The 20,504-nt window shown below is 40.6% G+C and overlaps 1 protein-coding gene across 6 annotated transcripts in view; it reads left to right on the forward strand.

The window, feature by feature from the left end:
• Window positions 1-20,504, forward strand: part of LOC308473089 (pleckstrin homology domain-containing family G member 1-like) — a 103,742-nt gene that overhangs the window by 37,377 nt on the left and 45,861 nt on the right. The window contains exon 2 of one of the 6 annotated variants that reach the window (XM_080998350.1): window positions 8,732-8,890. The exons of 4 other annotated variants lie outside the window; for them this stretch is intronic. The gene's annotated coding sequence lies outside the window, so the exon portion shown is untranslated. Of the gene's footprint in view, window positions 1-8,647; window positions 8,891-20,504 lie in introns of those variants that run through there. One more of the 6 variants, XM_080998353.1, reaches the window with a different exon arrangement.

Raw genomic sequence — 20,504 nt, forward strand, 5'->3', positions numbered from 1 at the left:
CTTGTTCACAGATACTTACTGCAATCTAGAGTACATTAATATATTTGGAGTTTTATGTACCAGTTGTATTGGGTGCTTGCCTGTCATTTATAGATGATAATGTTTTTTGGTAGGAGGCATGAATCCTTAAATCACTCTGGTGTCACATGCTGATATCAATGCCAGCACACGGGTTTGGCGAATGGATTATTGCTAGTGAAAGGTACTAAATATATGTCAGATGATACATATGTCAAAGTGCAATGCTAAATACCTTTTTCTAAAAATAGCCATGAATTTACTATGTTGTTTACCCTTCTTAGCAGCAATTTGGATTTGTATATAGGTGGCTAAAAATAGCTGTCACTGATGAAAGCTTCCACGTGTTGTAGATTCTGACTCTCCTCACATGTTTACAGAATTCCTAGGCAGAAGGCACCTCTGAAAAAAATATTGTCTGAGTAGCCTGTAAATGATGTGATAATCTGATTACTACATATGCTGATGGCTTGTTTGTTTTTGTTGTGGACATGGGGAGGGAAGCTGTGAGCATCAATCTGTGAAATACCAACAATAGCATTGTTCTCTTCATTAAACAGCCTTCTACGAACAAATTTTGTAATGCGCGATGCAGCCCTGAGAGTTTCATTACAGTCAAACCTCGGGTTACAGACACTTCAGGTTGCGTTTTTTCAGGTTACGGATGTGCTGAAACCTGGAAGTACCGGAACGGGTTACTTCCGGGTTTCGGCGGTCACGCATGCGCAGAAACACCGAATCGCAACCCGCATGTGCACAGACGTGGTGCTGTGGGTTGTGAATGTGCCTCCCACATGGATCACATTGACAACCTGAGCGTCCACTGTATTGCAGTTAGCTGCCAATTGTTATTCTAAAGATAACCAACTAGATCTGATATTGAACAAATTATTGGAGGCTAAGCATTTTATAGGTTCCCTTAAACAAATCTAAATAACACAGCTCATGTGTTTTCACCTGTTACACATCATGGGTGATTTGGAAATTTGTTATGCAGCTCTGTTGTTTGGAATTCTTTGCTTCAAGTAAGGATTTTTGCTGGATAAAATTGCTACCACATGAAGGTGTTTTTAAAAACAGTTTATTTTGACATCTAGTCAATTCTACCATAGAGAACAATTTTTAAATTGTTGGATGTCCCACTTTCCTCTTTGCCAAGTTTATATATATATATATATATATATATACACACACACATGTTTGTAGGGTTTCTTTATTTTCCATTCTGCTTTATTTCTGAGTCGAAAATGTAATGCAAACAAAATGGAAAAGAATTATATAAAAAGGGTTGTTAGCTGCTCAAATAAACATTTGTGTTCATGCAACACAGTACTTTGTTCTCTGATTGTGATTGGCTTATTTTAGGAAGGTTTATCAGAATCTTTTAACCTTTAGCCCAGGGGTATGGAAGCTTCTGCCCTCAGGCCAAAAAGCACTTTGCTATTGTGTATTCAATTGTATCTCCTTTCTCTGCACGTACTAAATTAAAATTAAAGCAGAGATGAAAGTGTCTCGGCAAAGAGGCAGATCTACATTCCTCACATAATGCAAAATAATAATAATAATAATTGTATGCATTTTGCAGTTGCATGCAGTTTTTCAGTATGCAATTGCATGTAAATTTTGAAGCTTTGGATAGCTTTAACACAGGACTTGCAGTCCATCTTGTGCATTGGTGGTGTTTGCATTCCTTTGCTGAGATTACTGAGTTCATTTTGCATGGTCAGGACAGATAAAAGTGCTTTTTGTTTTAAAAACATCAGATAAATAAAAAACAGAAGTTGAAACTTCACCGGATTTACTAAGAATTTAATACATTCGTACCTTGGAAGGCCAACAGGAAGGCCAACAGCTTAGTTCCCGAACGTTTTGGCTCCTGAACATTGCAAACCCTGAAGTGACTGTTCTGGTTTGCGAACTATTTTTGGAAGCCAAACATCCAGCGGGGCTTCCGATTGGCTGCAGGAGCTTCCTGCAGCCAATCAGAAGCCATGCTTTGGTTTTCAAACGTTTTGGGAGTCGAACGGACTTCCGGAACGTATTCTGTTCAACTTCCAAGGTACGACTGTATATGCTTCTGTTTCCCCCTTCCCAACTTTTTTTTCACTGAAAAACGAAAACAAAAAAATGGGGAAATGTTTTCGTATTACCTCATTGAAGCACATCATTGCCTTAAAAAACAACAACTAAGGATTCTTTTAAAATAACAGCAACATTAGCCTTCAGTAGCCTTTTAGTGTCCATATCCTATAACATGGCAAAATTTAATATTACTGGAAAAAGCCTTTGGTGACTGCCAAAATACTAATTTAGCCCCTTTTTGACAAAGGAAGAAGGAATGTTGTAACATATTTCCTTGTATTAAAAGAAAAACTTTTCAGAAGAAATCTCAAGTGTGTTTTAAATAAATTCTGTCTTTCTCAATTTGAAGTCAAGTGGTAACGTTTGAACTTGTTTCATTCCCTTAGCTATACACATGGTAGTTAAATGAATAAATGCCAATTGCTCTGGAAAGAAGACCCCATAAGGCCTGATAAACCCTAAATTTAGAGAGATTACTAGAAGGAAATAGTTGTGTTAAGCTTCACTTTTTTTAATTGGCTCCCTGTGGTTTGAATTAGCTTAAAAGGGGGAAATTGTTGCTTGCTGACAAAGTAGGAAGGCAGCCAACTTTGATGTTTTATAAGCAATAAAATATTAATAGAAAAGCATATGTTTTTTCTGTGAGATTGGTCAAACAACTAAACTGTTATTTCTTCAGCAAATCAGGCTTGGAGGTATAGTCGCTATTACGTTAACTTTCAAATTTAAGGTGAACTGACAAGCTGATATAGCAAACCATAGAGGTGGGAACCTCAGAAAACCTCCATGCTGGATTTCCCCCTCCCCCCCAAAAAGCTTCAAGGTACATCCAGTGTTTTCTTTAAGTAATTTGACAATTGTAAGACTTACAATTTACTAGCTTTTTTTGAAAACCACAACAGCTAATTGTAGTCCTTTTACTTGGGCTTTGGGTTTGTGAGTGTAAGGAATATGTATTCCATTGGTGCAGTTTACTATTGGGATGAGCAGAATTCTTTTTCTGCCAACTATATTTGCAGCTCAATTCTCATCCCACTTGAGGGAGAATGAGGAAAATAAAGTAGATGGTGGCATACCAGTTGGGTTGCTGTAAGACATAGAATCATAGAATAATGCAGAAGTCAGATCCTGTACCCATAGTATTAACTAGTTCATATTTATTTGAAGTTCTCTTTTTTGCAGTAAGGTGTGAACTGGGTCTTATAGCAGACAAACTGTGATGAGAGGTGCTGTATATAGAGAGCACCTAAGAATGGTATTCTCCCCCCCCCCCCCCAGTCCTCTTTTGCACACATTTGCATGGAGGTACATATAGTTGGTTGCCAATAACATGACAACTTTTCTTGATGCCATGTTACCCTCCAAGTGCCCCTATTTTCTAGGGAAGGTTCTGGAAGTATGAAAGCCACCTCAGCTTCTGATCTGATCCCAAAATGTCCCTATTTTTCCCACCGAGCTCGGGGTGGAGAATGAGCTGGTGCTTGTTCTGAGCGAAGGCAGCAGTAGTGGCTGTGACACACCGGCTCTGAGAAGCTGGCAGATGGCAGGGACACCCTGGGCATGAAGAAAGGAAGAGTCTTTATACACACACACACACACTGCTTTCTTTTCTTAAATTTTTTTTAGGGGTACTCTCATTTTCCTACTCATATTGAAATATGAGGCAAAACTTAGATTCACAAAATATTTAGGGTATGCGTACCCCTGCGTACCCCCAGAAAAAAACTTGCCCCTTTCTAAACTTTATTTATTGGTTTGTGTTGTTCTTTTGGCAAATCTACCAATGAATAAAATAAAATCGGGGTTAAGGGGTTTTCAGGATTATGAAGGGTGTTGGTGCCATGGCCCATTGGTATAGTGGTGGTGGAAATGCTCTGGTTGAGGGACAAAAAATGAGGGGTCAAGGAGAGACAGTTTGGGAGGAGAGTGAGAAATGTCCCTATTTTCATCTGAGGAATGTTTTGGGGGGTATATGTTACTGGGCCCAACAATGCATTCATCCTAAATAATGCAGAGGTGTGCCTTAACAGCTGCATAACTATGTATCTGTGTTTAAGTTGGCATTAACTGCTATGGTCCAACTTTTATCTAAAAGATTGGGACCAGCCCAAGAGGGAAGTAATATTTCAGATTAGGGATAACTGGGAGGCTTCAAAATGGGTCTTTGTTGCTTCTCTTCACATTATTTCAATATTTGTGACTCAAGGGAAGTATTAGTACGTGTGAACTGGAGGTACTAAATCAAACCTGATAACTGTTCTTTGGAAATCTTCATCTTTTGTTACTTTTCGTTCCTATGGAGACAGCACAAACAAAAATATTAGCATCTGCTTTCATCTATAACTTGAGGTATAAAGTTCAACTTCTTTTGCTGCATCTTGACTATGCAAGTTGATGCTTATTTTTCAATTGAACTTGGAAATTCTGGCAAGTTTCCTTTATTCTGGAGGCATTTAATTATTGTGTTTGGCGGACTGACTTTGATACATGGAATAAACTAGAATTCCAGTTCAAAGATTCAGAGCTAGAGGTATTTTAGCCATCTGCCAAAAAAGCAAAATTATTTGCTGCTTTATATTTCAGCCTTGGGAGATACAATTGTTACAAATATTCATTTAGGGTATTGGTTTCAGTTGTAATAGATATTGCAAGAGTTCTGGCTCCTTTAAAACTCAGACATTGTGCACCGCATCTTGGTTCCTTTGAAATCTTATATCTAAAAGTTAAATGGATATTCTAAAGCCTCAATGAAGAAATTTTACTTAGTCCTATGTAAAACATACCTCCCATTTTTTTCTTTCAAGGAGCTCAAAGTGATGAACACAGTTCGCCCCTTCCCCAGTTTTATCCTCACAACAACCCTGAAGTAGGTACATCTAAGACTCCCTAAGAACATAAGAGCCTGCTGGATTAGGTCAGTGGTCCATCTTGTCCAGCATCCTGTTCTCACAGTGGCCAAGCAGTGCACAAGAGCACTCTCCCTTCTCGTGGTTTCCAGAAACTGCCATTCAGAAGCAAACCGCCTCCAGCTGTGGAGGCAAAGCATAGCCATCGTGCCTAGTACTCATTGATGATCAGTGGGCAGCACACAGGGACAAGAGGTTGTTGTACATCTTATCTGAATGAGCTGAGATATGACTGGCTGAACATGGCCATTCAGTAGTCCAGGGATGGGAAACTTGTGGGCTTCCAGATGTTACATACCAGCTCTCATCAGCTTCAGCCAACGTGACCAAGAGTAGGAGCTGGTGGGAATTGTTGTTCATCAACATCTGGAAAATTACATGCTCCCACCCCTGCAACAAGTAATGGTAAGACTTATCTTTTGATGGTAGTCCTTGTTGATGATAGTCGTGTCCTTAGGATCACTGTGAAGACTTCTCGTGTTAAGGAAACGGTGCTGTCATCAAGACCAAGCATCTTTTTTGAGGTCACGTCAAGGTTTAAGAAAGGCTCCTGTGACAAGTCATTGAGGAAACCTTGCTGGTAATGGCTTTAACATCTGATTTATTTTCCTTTAATTCTAATTGTATCTTGCATTCACAAGATTAGACAAAGATTACTCTGAACAGTAAAAGAAAGTATGAAGGTAGACTATTTGCCTTTGTTGTGTTCTTATAATACATTTGTCCATCAGTTTAGGTAATGGATTTAAAATTTGAAAGAATAAGTAAACACCAATTTTAAATCAGCTAAAGTGATAGCTGAATGGCAGTGTGTTGTGTTCTACCTGTTCAGACTAAAGAACCTGAATCTATGGTATGAATCAAAATGGGATCAGTCATTTTAATCTCCTAATTGAGTATTTTTAAGAATTGTCTGGTGTCACTCCTCAAACAACAATCCCTCCTGGACTGGATTTGTCATTAATCTTTCATCACAATGTAGCATGTAATGATGCAATATAACTTTATTTGCCAAGGAACTTCCTCCTGTCCTCAGCTTGAAGTTAGTTGATATTTTCAAGTATCATGCCTATTTATTATACCACCCAAATAGCACTGAGTAGAGCTGTTCTGTGTGCTTGCTTTTTACATTTAAGGCCATGCAAAGTTCAGGTTAAAATAATTACTGAATATATTTGAGAACTGAGGAAAGAAAAATGTGATGGTCTTAACATTCCAGCGCAGGATTGTGCTGGGACATCCACATGATTCTTATCTAAAGTCATCACTTTTTTCTTTCTCAACAAAACAGCCCTGAATGTAATATCCAAACATTTCTCTCTTTTGGTTACTTTTGTAATAATTCTATCAAATATGTTTAGCCTAAACACTGGTGGCTTATTTAGTTTGAATACAGAAAGTTTATTTTGTGATTAAAGAAAATAGCATCCCACCCTTCTCTTCCTGGTTTAAGTACACTATTGTGACACTTGCTAAGCTTGGTTAAAACTCAGGTTTGAGGGTATAATTTTAGAGAATCCTATTCCTCTCTATACAGTGGTGCCAACTTGAATAAAATATTGGGGGCCCCAGGTATAATTAATCACAAGATGCAGCACACACACCCCATTTGAATGGCAATGCCCATCAACTTAGGGGCACAGCCCCCTCAAATATTTTATGGAGGGCAATGGGACCTCAGCCCATAGGAGTTGGCTCCTATGGACTAAACCAGGTTGTGAAAATATACTATCTGGTTGTCACAAGTTTTTTTGGCACCCTGGGCAGATTTGGAATTCTGAGATTATGACATAGGCAGCAGTCACCAAACAAAATGTTTTAGACTAAAATTCCCCTCAGCCCCAGTCATTATGGCCAGCAACATTTGGAGATCACCAGGCTGGGCAAGGCTGAGTTAGTCGAACATTTTCTAAAAAGTTACCATTGACTTTGTTTTTCTTGCCACCTAAAGGCAACTATTTATCTCCCCACTTTTCCAGCAAATGTAACAAGCAAAAGAACTTTCAAATAAACTTGTGTCTTATGACCAGTTTACTGAAACTTGGAAACTTTCTTCAAGTCTCAGCGCTGAACTTTAGATTTCATCTATACACAAGACATTAGTGTTTTACAGGATTTTTTGGTTTTGTTTTCCTTTGACTCGCAAGACACATAGAACATTAAATCACAGCAATTTAATATGTTGGAAACTAACCTAAACTCACATTTTCTAAAACCTTCTACAGAATTCTTTTAGTGTGACAGCAGTTAAGATAAAAGTTAATAGGGAAATTACACAGATAATTTTTCCAAGAAGAATAAAGCTGAGTATTCTAAAATATAGACAGAGCTAAGCAATGAAATGCATGACTGTAAAACATATGAAAGGAAAGCTGTTCCACTGTAATTTATATTGTAAAACCATATATTTATTACCGTATTTTTTGCCCTATAGGACACACTTTTCCCCCTCCAAAAATGAAGGGGAAATGTGTGTGCGTCCTATGGGGCGAATGCAGGCTTTCGCTGAAGCCTGGAGAGCGAGAGGGGTCGGTGCACAGCGACCCTCTCGCTCCCCAGGCTTCAGGAAGCTCTGCGCAACCCTCAGGAGACCAGCGCGACTTTGCGCCGGGCTCCCGAGGGCTGCGCAGAGCTGCCTGCAGTCCCGGGCTTCGCGCAGCTCTTCGCAAGCCTGGGGAGACCGGCGCGACTTCCGCTGGGCTTGCGGATAGCAGGCTGTTCTCGGGGCTGGGGTCGGGGGAAGCTCATGCTTCCCCCGCACCAGCCCCGCACTTGGGGGGGAAATAATTTTTTTTCTTTCTTTCCCCCCCCCCCCAAAAAACTAGGTGTGTCCTATGGGGCGGTGTGCCCTATGGGGCGAAAAATACGGTAGGTTTGTGTCTTTGCTTGTTAAGGGAAAGGGGACTCGTTTTATTAGCACAGCATACCTTATTTACATTGTGTACATAAAGGACTGTGGTTTATGTCAGACTGAAACAAGTGGTTGTCCATAAATTGCAATGTATGTAAAATATAAAGATTTCTTTGATGGTTGATGCTGTTGATCTTTGATTATGGAACTTCCCCTTCGTCAGTTCCTGAAACAGGAGAAATACCTGAGAAAATCCGTTTCTTTAGCTTTATTATCTTCATTCTCTTCCCCTGTTTTACCCATGTTGCTGCTGGCGAGAGCATATTTGATATTTGTGTGTATGTGTGTGGTTTTATTTTTAAGAGTAGCCCACATGTTCAAACCTTGCAAGAATACTCAGGTCATAATATTTACTATATTAGAGCTGGGCTAAGTGATTCGTCACATAGACCTCCTTACATTTCCTTTTTAGAGTTTGCATTGAAAGACTGGCGATGGGATGAGGGTTCTTGCTCTTCCTTATTGTAAAGAACGAGAGTGCTGCAGAGCTGCAGGCTTAGAAGAATTTTCCCGGCAGGCTCTTTCCCCCTTTTAAGCTTTCCACTACTTTTTGAGGCCTGCAGTGGTGGCTGGTTGCCAGCAGTGGTATCAAAAAACTGCAGCTTTAAAAATCAAAACCAGAGGGTGGCTCTTAGCCACTTGTTAATCTTGTGTTGAACACCTTTCAGTGAATAGCCATTTAGGCTGGTTCTTTCGGAGAATTCATTAGCGATCCCGTGGGTGTGCGCTCTCTCTCTCTTTCTTTTTTTCTTTCTTTCTTTCTTTCTCATCGGTATGTGAATGTGGTGTTGTTTGTTTTTGCCTCACTTTGCAGATGCATTTCTAGGCAGCTGCATCTCTATGTATAAAATGCCCAAGAGCAGCCTTAAGCCAATTTGCAGAATGAACAATTGATTTAATGGAGTGTGGGTAGGCTTACCCATCCAGCCCTGTGAAAAATGAGCTTGTTTGTTGCAGAGGAAGCATCTGTAGGGTAAGCAATTCTTTTCTTGTACTTCCTTTGATTCTTGTTAACTCTCCTCTGTGTCTGTTTTCTCCTCTTATGCATCTTTACACGTACTGTGTTGCATTTTTATAACTGTGTGTCTTAAGCACGTTTGAAAGGATTTTGCTCAAAAATGCATATAACTGCGTTTAGTGAGCTTCAGCTTTTATGCCTTTTCATAGCCTACTTTCTTGTGATTGCCAAAAGCCTTCAGTCCTGGGCTTGCTTCCTTGGAAACAAGTCCCATTTAACTTGCATGGATTAGGATGTAAATATATGAAAACAATGTCCTATTGCTTGTAATATTTATAGATTCAAAAAGGTTATAAACACACTGCAGCAGCTTTGCTTTTGCCCTTATTTTGTGTGTGTGTGTGTGTGTGTGTGTGTTTGTTATAGAGTCAACAGTCTAAGAAAATAAATAAGGGGTTTGGGGTAACCAAAGCTTAGGAAAGAAACCTGATAATTGTCCAGAAATAAGCATTTCAGTCTTCAGATAATAGCATCTTGGAAGTTTCTTCCAAAGGAGTTCGATATCCTTGGGGATAAATGCAGCCATCGCATAATGACAATTCCTTTTAGCTGAAAACTATGTAAAATATTTTCGGGATGGTATCACTGCTCTTTGGCTTGTGGCATTGAATGGAATAGCCCAAGACTACAATCTGAGTGCAAGGCAGAGGTGGGGGCTAAACATTCAATTGCTACCTTTGATCCCACATTTGCTTCTGCACTACCTGGTCTGCAGAAGGCAGACTAGTGAGGCTGAATGGCAAGTGACTTGCCCAAGGTCACAAACTTGAGTTCAAGGCATAGCTGTCAATGTTTCCCTTTTTTAAAGGGAAATTCCCTTATTCCAAATAGGATTCCTCGCAAGAAAGGGGAAAAGTTGACAGCTATGGTTCATGGCAGAGAGAGATCTGAGCTTTCTGAAACTCCCAACCTTCCAAATCAGTTCGTCTTCAACTAACTTAGCTAAAAACATTCAAACCTCATTCAGCTTCTCCAACCCCCCTCAGTCAATTTCAAGAGACGCATGTTCATTCTGCCCATACTTCCAAAAGAGAGAAGCCACCTCTTAACTCCTGCTTAGTGAGGCTAGGTGTCTATTTTCCTCTTCCTTTACCTGATGAACTTGGTAAAGAGGAATGAAGGGCAATTGCCCCCCCCCCAAAAAAACCCTTAGCCTGCCACCATGATACTTTCCTCCACTGTACTTCTCAGTGCAGTTGTCTCAGGACAGACAGAAGTGAACCCTTTTCACACTTTGTTCTACATCAGCATCAGTGTCTTAGATCCTGACTGTCATCTTGAGGTCAGAATGGCTAATGTCAAAATGATGACTTTGCTTGTTGCCCCCATTTTGGCACACTTAGTGCCCTATAAAAAGGAGATGCCATATGTAAAGGATACAAACCTATGGAAATGCAGGTGTTTATAATTTATATAATTTAAGGTTTTAGGGAAAGCATTTACATTGGTGGTGGCAGTAGTGAGTTTGGTATCACAAAACTACTTGCGTTTACAATGTCCCATTAGGGTTAATGTCCTTTACCAATCATATTAAAGAGACATTTGAATTTTTATCAAGCTTTGTATGTATATGGAAAAAAATACTCTGGAATTATCATTTTTAGATGGCAGTTCTCATGAATGAAGGTAACAAGAAGCAGATGGAGCACACATTCCATGACAGTTTGTGCTGCTAGTAAATTCTGACCAAAGCCAAGGGCTCTGGAATTACAAATTGATCCATAATCCTTTTGTCTGGTGCTTTCCACAATCCTTGCAACTATAATAGGATGCCATTTTTTGCTTCCAGACAAAGCATTCCTCACTAGATGCAAGGTTACAAGAAGATTTTGAATGCTGCGTTCCAAACTCTATTAATTAATTAGTGAGTTGTCTCCACTGCTTGTGTGAGTGAAAGGCAGCTTGCAAAACTGATTTTTCCCTTCCTCCCCTGTACGCCCCCCCCCCAGTAACTCTTTCCAGAGGATATGGGGTCCCTCCTGAACAGGTGGGACTGCAGTGCAAGGCAGAAGGTTCAAAAATTAAGAGAGGGCTCTTGCTTTAGCATGATCACTGCTGCATATATACCTTTTACATACACATCTGATCAAAATCTCTCTTGCTGTGAGTACACCACACTTTGTGTTTATTTGTTGTGCTGAACAGTTAAAGCAATATACATACAAGGTATGTATTCCCTCATTAGTTTGTATAATTAAATGTAACTATTGGATACAGTTACAGGCTTTACTGAACTTGATCTGTGGCTTTGTAGCTGCATTGTCTATATGCAGTCACTGCTTAGCTGGCTTATTTCACTGCCAAAGAGGCAAGCTCTTTTAAAAATAAATATACAACAGCTAGACTCTTTGTGAACTGCTGCTGGAAATAATGCAAAGCTGAAGTCTGCTGGATAAATGATTCTGTCCTTAATGCACATGTTCATTCTGCTCACTACTCTTGCATTATAAATTTTTTAAAAAACCCGTAATCTTTACCTAGTACCAAAGCAAAAAAGTTGAATTTTGGCAGGTCTGGGACCCAAAGAGACTGTATAAGCAGTTCCAAACATCCAGCCGGCCTTAGATTTGTGTTTCCTAAGCTTAAGTATATGGCATGACAAACTGCTTTAGAAACATAGGGTACTTTAAAGAACAGTTTGTTATATGGCATGAGATGGGGAGTGGGTGGGCAAAAGTATTTCACAGTAAGCAACTCTTTGGATTCTGGGCCAGATATTTTGTATATATCATTTGCATAGAGAGAGTTCTAAAAGATAAAAATTTTCATGGAAAACTTGGAGTATGCCAAGCCTAGTCATTCCTTATCCTTTTAAATAAAAAGGAGAATTGAAGTGGGGTGGTAGTGGTTAACAGCTGCTTCCAGAGAAACACTGATTTTCCACCAAGCATGCCAGCTAATAGCTCTTATGAGAGGGTTATGCTTAGTGCAATAATAACCAGTCTAGTGGCCTCCCTGAGACTCGCCATGCTCTGGGATTCATTCAGTAGTGAATGTGCCGCATTGTTCAGCAATGAAACGTCTGCACAGGCTGAGAGTTACTGGCTTTTTGTTTCCTTTTAAAAGTTGAGAAGGAGCAATTATCTCATTTCTTCAGTGATGTAACCAGAATTAGCATTACTACTTCTAGAAGGAGGCTGATACCAGTGTGAAAACTCTTCGTGCCAGAACGATGTGTTATGATACGGTAAATCATCACACAAGACACCACTTCCAGCAGTCTTTGTATGATGATCATAATGTGGCACAACTATACAGTCATACCTCAGGTTACAGACGCTTCAGGTTGCGCGTTTTCGGGTTGTGCATCACGCCGAACCCAGAAGTACCGGAGTGGGTTACTTCCGGGTTTCGGTCCATCGCAGAAGGGCTAAAAAAATCACTCTTTGTGCATGTGCAGAAGCACTGAATCGCCACCCGCGCGTGCACTGACGCGGCACTGCGGGTTGTGAACACTGCAGGTTGCGAACGTGCCTCCCGCATGGATCACGTTTGCAACGCGAGCGTCCACTGTATTTTCTTTAGCTGCTTCAGTTCTATGTTTTCCCGCAAATTACCCACAATTTATGTGATTGCGTCCCTGTTGATTTCACTGACTGCTTTACTCCTTTGATCCTAGTGGCCCAATGCAGCATTCTTCCATTGGTAGCAGGCCATTGGCTTTCATTTGTCCTTTCCAGAGGTGCCACATTCTTGTTCAAGTATCCTGGTGACTGTGCTCTCTGCTATATATATTTTTAAGTCATGGAGTCTTTCTTGTAGGACTTTACTTATGGAAACTGACCAATTAAATGTTCTGCAGTTGGCAAGTAAGTTTAAGAAAAGATTTTGGTGCCTTGCTCTAATCTTAAAGTGAGAGGGTACTGGCCCCTCCCTGAACCCACTACTTCACTCAGAAAGAATAGAAATATTGTGAGATCCAATCTGGATATGGTATTTTGCATTTTTAAAAGCAGTTTTATTCTGATTTCATGTTCCATTGTGCAAGGCTAAGCAGTAATTGAAAATTATTAGGAATGGTCTAGTCCAGGCCTGTCCATCAACAACTCTGATCTGATCTCTCTACCTAAAAAAAGCTCAACAACTCTGGTCCCTCCCCCTAAAAAATGCTCTACAACTTTTGTCCCCCCCCCCCCAAAAAAAAACAGCTCAACAACTCTGGTCAATCAAAAAATGGGTCGATCACTGCCAGTTTCTTTATGGTGGGAGTAGATTGCAGTCTCTTGGAAGTTGGACACCCCTGGTCTAGTCTACCTATTGCAGTCAGCTGAAAATGGTAGATTCCTGCTGTGTGTAGCCTGAATCACCCCACTTTGCATCCTGTGTGCAAAGGTAGGGTTTTTCCTGCCCCCTTATTGTGCAGCAAATTATACATTGTTTTTGTACTGTTCATCACACTTAAATTTAGAAGTCTTTACAACAGAAGGAACAGTGTTCAACATTCAGTGTCTTTTGCCAAGCAGATAGCCTGGGACACCCCCTTTTTTCTTTTGAAAATGGATCATTGCATAATTAAAGAGTTGGCCTATATAGGCAACTTGTTTCCATAGCAGCTAAAGGTCAGAAATGTCGTTTGGAAGGAGTAACATCAGCCTAACACACAGTATATTATGAATTGAAGAATTCCTCTTTTTTTTGCAAAACTATTCATTTATTTGACACGAAAACTGGTGGGGTATATAAGGTGGACATCAGGGTAGCGGAAACCCAAATTTGTGCATAAATGTGGAGTAGTCATCCCTCATTACAAGCTCCATTTCTGACTTCGCTATCACAGATGACATTTCTGTGCCACCACTAACCCTCTCAGTGTTAAGTTTGAGACAAGAAGGAAAGGCTTTTGAGAACATGCTTGCAATGCAGGATTGAACCTCAGTACTGATCAGTTCATAAATTAGTTACAAATTGCAAAACAGAGGTAAATTTCTAGTTTATTGAGTTAATCCAGGATAGTCCATTACCTCAGATAAGGGGGAAGGAAGCTTTGTGTCTGTTGCTCTTGAATGTAACTCATGCTAATAGAGGAATATACTCTGAAAGTTCCTAATTATGCATCCTTCAGTTACAAAAAAAATAGAATCAACAATGTAAAGTGAAAAAGTGTAGTGTTTTATATCTGCGGGAAAATTTCTGATGCTTACCATGCTGTGGCCCTGCTGTGCACACGTAATGAGAGCAGCTTGACCTTTCTGTGTGGTCAGTGTTTTTGCTGTTACTCATTTGTGTTGGAAACTTTTGTGTGGAAGGCTTTCTTGTGCCGACCCATGGGGTAAGGAAAGATCAGGGTGGAATGCAGCAAAGCCCTGTGCCACTTGAATGTATTCATGAATGTTTAGGGCAGTTGCGTTTAAAAATGGCAACTTCGCCAATGCCCCTTAAACTATTTTCGCACAGTTGGCTGCTTTATGCCTAAGACAATAAATACGGCAGTTATATTTAAGTCCGTTCAAACTAGACAATGTTCTTCGTTGTAGATTTTGTAGGCACTACCCTGTTTAACACTGTGCTGTTTGAAACAGCTTGCGCTTCTTTAACCAAGTGGGCAGTCAGTGGCAGTGGGGGGGGGGGGGGACTCCTCTTCCTTACTCCACTGCTGCCAGCCCATTGACTTAAAGGAGAAGTGTGTGCTGCTTCAAACAGCATTTCTGCTAAGGGATTTAAGCCTCACTTCCCAGCTGATGAGCAAGGATTAAATCTGGCTGCCTTGGCTGCATGATCCTTTTCCCTGCTGGGAGCAGTGCCCATCGCCGGTGCAGGATTAAATGCTGCCTTCCCACCTATCAGTTGGCATCACCAGTGACAACTGGTGGGCGTGTTTTAGGAAATTGCCTTGTGGGTCAATTTTACCTGATCAATTAATAAAGCATTGTAAATAACTTATAAACATTTATATTATCCAGGAACTTGTCATTCCCAAACATTGTTTGTTGAGACCCTTGTTCTAGAAATTTAATTGTCCAATTTTTCTGTTTCCTAAGATACATAAGTTCCAGCAATGTTACCATATTCCAAATCATTTCATATCTGTGTAGGATTAGGAAAATCTTTACCCTCTGATTATATGCTCTCTTTCTAAGATTTCCTTCTTTCCATATGCTCATCCATCACCTGCGTTTGGACTACCTGGAGGAGCATTAGTAATGTGAGTGGAAGGAGGGTGTATTCTACAAAAACATAACAAGTCGACATCTTTTCCAAATCTTCTCTTGGGAAGTGGGGAATACTTTGGAAATGGAGTTGACCTAAGTGCTAGTGGGTTGAAAAGCTTGTAAGGTAAGGAATTAGGCTGGAGGCAAGGCTTCAAGCCCAGCTATTAATTAAAAGTGCAAACTAATCCAAAGGAGTCAACCAGTTTTGGTTGTCATTGGTAACTGGGCATTACTGGTGGTTGCCACAAACCCTTCACATCCTTTTATTATTCCAGAATGTGCTGAGAAGGGGATTCAGGGAAGGAGTTAGTTTCACTTCATCTGGGTTTTGCTTTGTTTTGAGACAATTAGTGATCCTTCACCTCAAGTCAGAATTGGTTTAGTATTTATCACCATTTTCTGAAAATTCTCAGGGGTGGAAGTTAGCTGTTGAATGCAAGATTCTCCCCCACTTTTGTTCATATGCCTGCAAAACACCCCTGTAGTCATGAATGCCAACTGCACATGTGTTGTACCTTTGCTTTCTAGCTGGAAAGTTGATGCTCAGTTTAACACATACAAACTTATACAGTGGTACCTCGGGTTACATACGCTTCAGGTTACAGACGCTTCGGGTTGCAGACTCCGCTAACCCAGAAATAGTACCCCAGGTTAAGAACTTTGCTTCAGGATGAGAACAGAAATCGTGCTCCGGCGGCGCAGCAGCGGTGCGAGGCCCCATTAGCTAAAGTGGTGCTTCAGGTTAAGAGCAGTTTCAGGTTAAGAGCGGACCTCGAGAACAAATTAAGTTCTTAACCTGAGGTACCACTGTATTATGAAGTTCGCCAGCATTGCTGCTTAGAAGTAGCGTGGGTCAACCTTGGTGCTTCCAAATGTCTTTAAAGCATTGCACAAGGTGAGTGACTGGGTAGCCAAGAGAGTTCTGTCTACCCTGCCCAGCATGAATAGAACATCCCACACCACCCTTTGAATTCATTCTGATGCAAGGATAACTTGTGGGAAGGAAGACATGTCTCTGTGTTGTGAATTCAGGGGCAGGCTAAAGCTGGACTTGAACTGCCATAAAGTTGTGGAGTAATCTTCTTTGGAAGAGGCTAAGTCAGTTGCTTTGTCTTCATGTACAGTTATATCTGAAGTGCAGTTAATTGAATGGGAAAGAAGGAACAGCAAAGTCTAGGTGACTGGCCATTTAACTGTTTAGCTCATGGATAGGCAAACTAAGGCCCGGGGGCTGGATCCGGCCCAATCGCCTTCTAAATCCAGCCCACGGACGGTCCGGCAATCAGCGTGTTTTTACATGAGTAGAATGTGTGCTTTTATTTAAAATGCATCTCTGGGTTATTTGTGGGGCATAGGAATTCGTTCATCCCCCCCCCAAAAAAAGAATATAGTCCGGCCCCCCACAAGGTCTGAGGGACAGTGGGCTGGCCATCTGCTGAAAAAGTTTGCTGACCCCTGGTTTAGCTGTTGAAGAGACAAGCTAGTCTTTGGTACAAATTTTAAAATTTAAATAAAAAAGCGTATCTCTTCAGCTGCAGAAGTGATAGCTGTGCAGACTTCAAAGAATAGTAGGGTAATAAATGGAACTCAGTGATGGTGGTTTGGGGAAACTGAATTCCACAGAAGGAAGCTTTTGAGCTAGGGGTGAGTGAGGAAGTCTATTGCAGGAAGTCTGGAGGGAGCCCTTCCTCTCTTGCTGTAAGTTGCAGAGGAGGAAAAATCCATTTTGATGAACAGAACCATAATCTAGAGTTTACAAAAGTAACAAAAGCATTGTGTAAATAAACCTTTCTAGCATTTCTGTGTTATGATCCTGAGAAAGAAGATAAGGTGACTGACAAAGAACAAACTGGAAATAGATCTTAATGGTGGGAATATATTGCACTCCTAGAATTAGCAGTGATGTTGTCAGTCTACTACTAGAAGGATAATGTATTTGCCTCCATAGTGCTTTGGAATATAGTGGAAAAATTGCAGATCACAACTGGAATCATTTTGGCTATAAGGTTGGGTGGGTGGGGGTTTTCAAACAGTATTCTGTCGAGGATCTTATTAAACTTTTAAAAGTAAGAAAGAAAGCATTTTCTGCAAACTGGAATCAATGTATATACAATGTGTATACAAAACTTGGGTTTTTAGCGTATCAGCAAGATAAAAGCTTTTGTTTTATATAGAAATCTCTGCAGTATGATGTACAGGTTTAAATAATCATTGCACTGCATTGCAGAGGGTTATTAATACATTGCCCTGCACTTTGGGGAAGAAGTCAGAATGTCCTCTAGAAGGTCCTGAGTTGACTGTAGTTCATTTATGGTTTGTTAAGATTCCTGAAGTAGGAAACGTAATGCTTGCAAATCATTAAATCGAGACCACAATATCCCCCTTGGTCATTTATAGTTGATTTGCATTTAGGAAATGTATATGTTTTTGAAAGCATGATTAATTTTTATGGCAAAGGGGCACTCAAAACCATACATTTCTGAACATTTCAAACAGCTTTTTTATAATAATAATAATAATAATAATAATAATAATAATAATAATAAAGACTTGAAGCAATAAACAAAATTTAGATCCCATTTGGACAAAATAATACTTTCTTTATAGGATATCCTTTTATAAATGTCCACATCTTCCATTTCCTGCTCTGGCAATTCTGTGAATTTTCAGAGGTCGTTACATTGGATAGTAGTAAAGGTAACTTTACTGTAGATTAAAAAGAAAACTTTATTTCGATGTTGCAATAAACCATGTCTATGTGGGAATTCCACATGCTGCCAGTTAAGCTTTTAATGTAAAAACAAAACTACATGAACTGATACTCAGTGTGCCTAAACCTCTGGTCCACAGTGTACCACATGGTAATGGAGATCAGCATAGTGAGAGAGTTGCTTGCAGGGTTTAGAACTGCTGAATGAGCACACCTGAGCCCTGACATGTACCTTGGAGAAAGATGTTCACAGAACAGTTTGAGACAACGTCCCTTATGTGACCATTGTGCATTGTTTGAAATGTAGTTTTTCAATTTCTCTGATTCATATCTTGTCTCAGCTTGAGAGTTTCTAAGGTCGATCGCCTAAACTTGAAGTGATGTCATCAGTCATGAGGCCCTATCAGGATCAGGCATGGATTGGCAGGCTCAGACAGATGAGGCGGATGAAGGAGAATTGGGGAGGGGTGTTGTAGAAACTGGGGTTGGATGATGGAAGTTATCTTGCTACTATGGAACAGGAAGCAAGGAATGCTAGCTCTCCCCTCTGTCCTTCAGACAGAGAGCAGAGCCTCATAGGAGACTAGAGAAGGCCCCAATCAGCTGCTGGGGGCGGGGAATAAAGTAGAAGGCAGCAAAGGTGGATGCAGCCTTGTCACCAAGGGCTGACATAACCAAGGCAAGATAATAGGGTTCTTAATTTACAAACCAGTATGACATACTCACATTCTCTCAATACTTAAGGCATAGATAAAACGTATGAAGTGCTGTTTGAGTATGCACTTTTGCTGGAAAAACATTTTAAAAAAAAAACATTGCTGGGTCAGGCCAAGGTCGAGCATATTATGAAATCTATATGTGATAGCTGGTTTTGTGGGATGGGTTTTAATATGTAGGAAAGGCTATATGCAGGTAAAATACTTACCGTATTTTTCGTCCCATAGGGCGCACCGGCCCATAGGATGCACCTAGGTTTTGGGGGGGGAAATAAGGGGGGAAAATTTATTTCCCCCCCAGAACAGGCTGCTATCCGCAAGCCGAGGGAGAGCTGCTCGACTTTGAGCAGCTCTCCCACGGCTTGTGGAGAGCTGCGCGAAGCCCAAAGCCTGGGGGATGCTGAGCTCAGCGCCCCCCAGGCTTCTGGGTCCAGGCAGCTCTCCGCGAAACTTCTTCCCGCAGCTCTCCCACTGCTTGCGGATAGCTTCCTGAAGCCTGGAGAGCGAGAGGGGTCGGTGTGCACCGACCCCTCTCGCTCTCCAGGCTTCAGCGAAAGCCTGCATTCGCCCCATAGGATGAACACACATTTCCCCTTCATTTTTGGAGGGGGAAAAGTGCATCCTATAGGGCGAAAAATACGGTATATTTACAGTAGAAACAGTCTTAGGCATGTGCCTGAGCTGGAGCAAGCAGAGGGCATGTCTACCCTCATTGCTGGTCAAAGGAAGGGAGGGGGGAACATGAAATGCTTCTTTGTTTCTTCCCATTCCAGAGAGGAGGGGAAATGACTTCATAAAGAGCCCTCTCTGCCAATTATATTTCTATGGTCTGAGTCTCTGCCTATCAGCAATACACCTCTGTGGTCGTTAGTTCCAAAACTTACTAACTAGCAAGAATATGCATTGTTGGATTTGACTGCAATCTCCCATAGGTGTACCAGAAACTATACGACCCATGGTGGTTCAATGAGATTGTTGGAGACCTTTTACATTCAAGATGTGTGCTCCATCTGTATGTGGTGCAATTATTAGACAGACTGAAATTTGTGAAATTGTGGCCTGGTAGTTTTGATATTACTAACATTTTAGAAGTACCTGATCCAGGTATTAAGGGAAGTGCAGAACTGGACTGGACATAATAAGTGCCCTGATACCATTACTTTAAGGAACCTGGCATTGGTGTTATTTTGTTGTATGGCTGCATATTATAGTTTGAATTTTTTTAAAAAAAAACCACTAAAAATATTTATAGTGTTTTCTGTTCATGTTTTATATGAACATGTAAGTGTAAATATGAAAAATGTAAATCCTTCATCAGGTATATGTGTATGCAAACTCCTCTCTGTATTATATTTATTTATTTATTAGCAAGAATGCATCCTTTTAATTTAAAGAAAATCTTTAATTTCTATTTTTTACAGTGGTGGGGGAGGGCAGATAAAAAGTTAAAGGCCAAAATGTTGCTGTTAAATTTGCAGTGCAGCGTCAGCCATTTTTAATATGCCAAAACTGTCTTCACATGTTGGTGCAATTCAGGGGTATCAATTTACCCATTTCTGTACTTTTAAAACTATTATTCTCCTGCACTAACAGGACATTGATTTTATCTGTTCCAGCTCATATTTTCTTTGCATTTTTCTCAGTGTTGTATAGAGTTAATCACTGGTTGAAGGAAAGCAATCAGAATGTTGGAAGCCGCTCCCTCCCCCACCTAAAGAGACTAGTTAGTGGCGTGTTGCTCAGTGAAGTGTGCATTTAAAGTTACCCACAGTGGTGTCTATTGTCCTGTTCCTGAATTGAATGATGTCATGTTTCATTTAAGGCTCTTAGCGATGCCGACGACTGCATTTGGTGTGGGCAATGAGAAAGTTGTGAATCAGGTTCCTGTGGAGCCTTTTGTGCATTAGGGTTTCGATAGCCGAAAGCTGACTCAGGCAGTATTTCTACCAAAGGAGCTGAACAGGCTAGCGAGACCATCTCATTTTACCTTAGTG

This window comes from Podarcis pityusensis (assembly GCF_964106645.2).
Source record: "Podarcis pityusensis genome assembly, chromosome: 3".
Lineage (NCBI taxonomy): Eukaryota > Metazoa > Chordata > Lepidosauria > Squamata > Lacertidae > Podarcis > Podarcis pityusensis.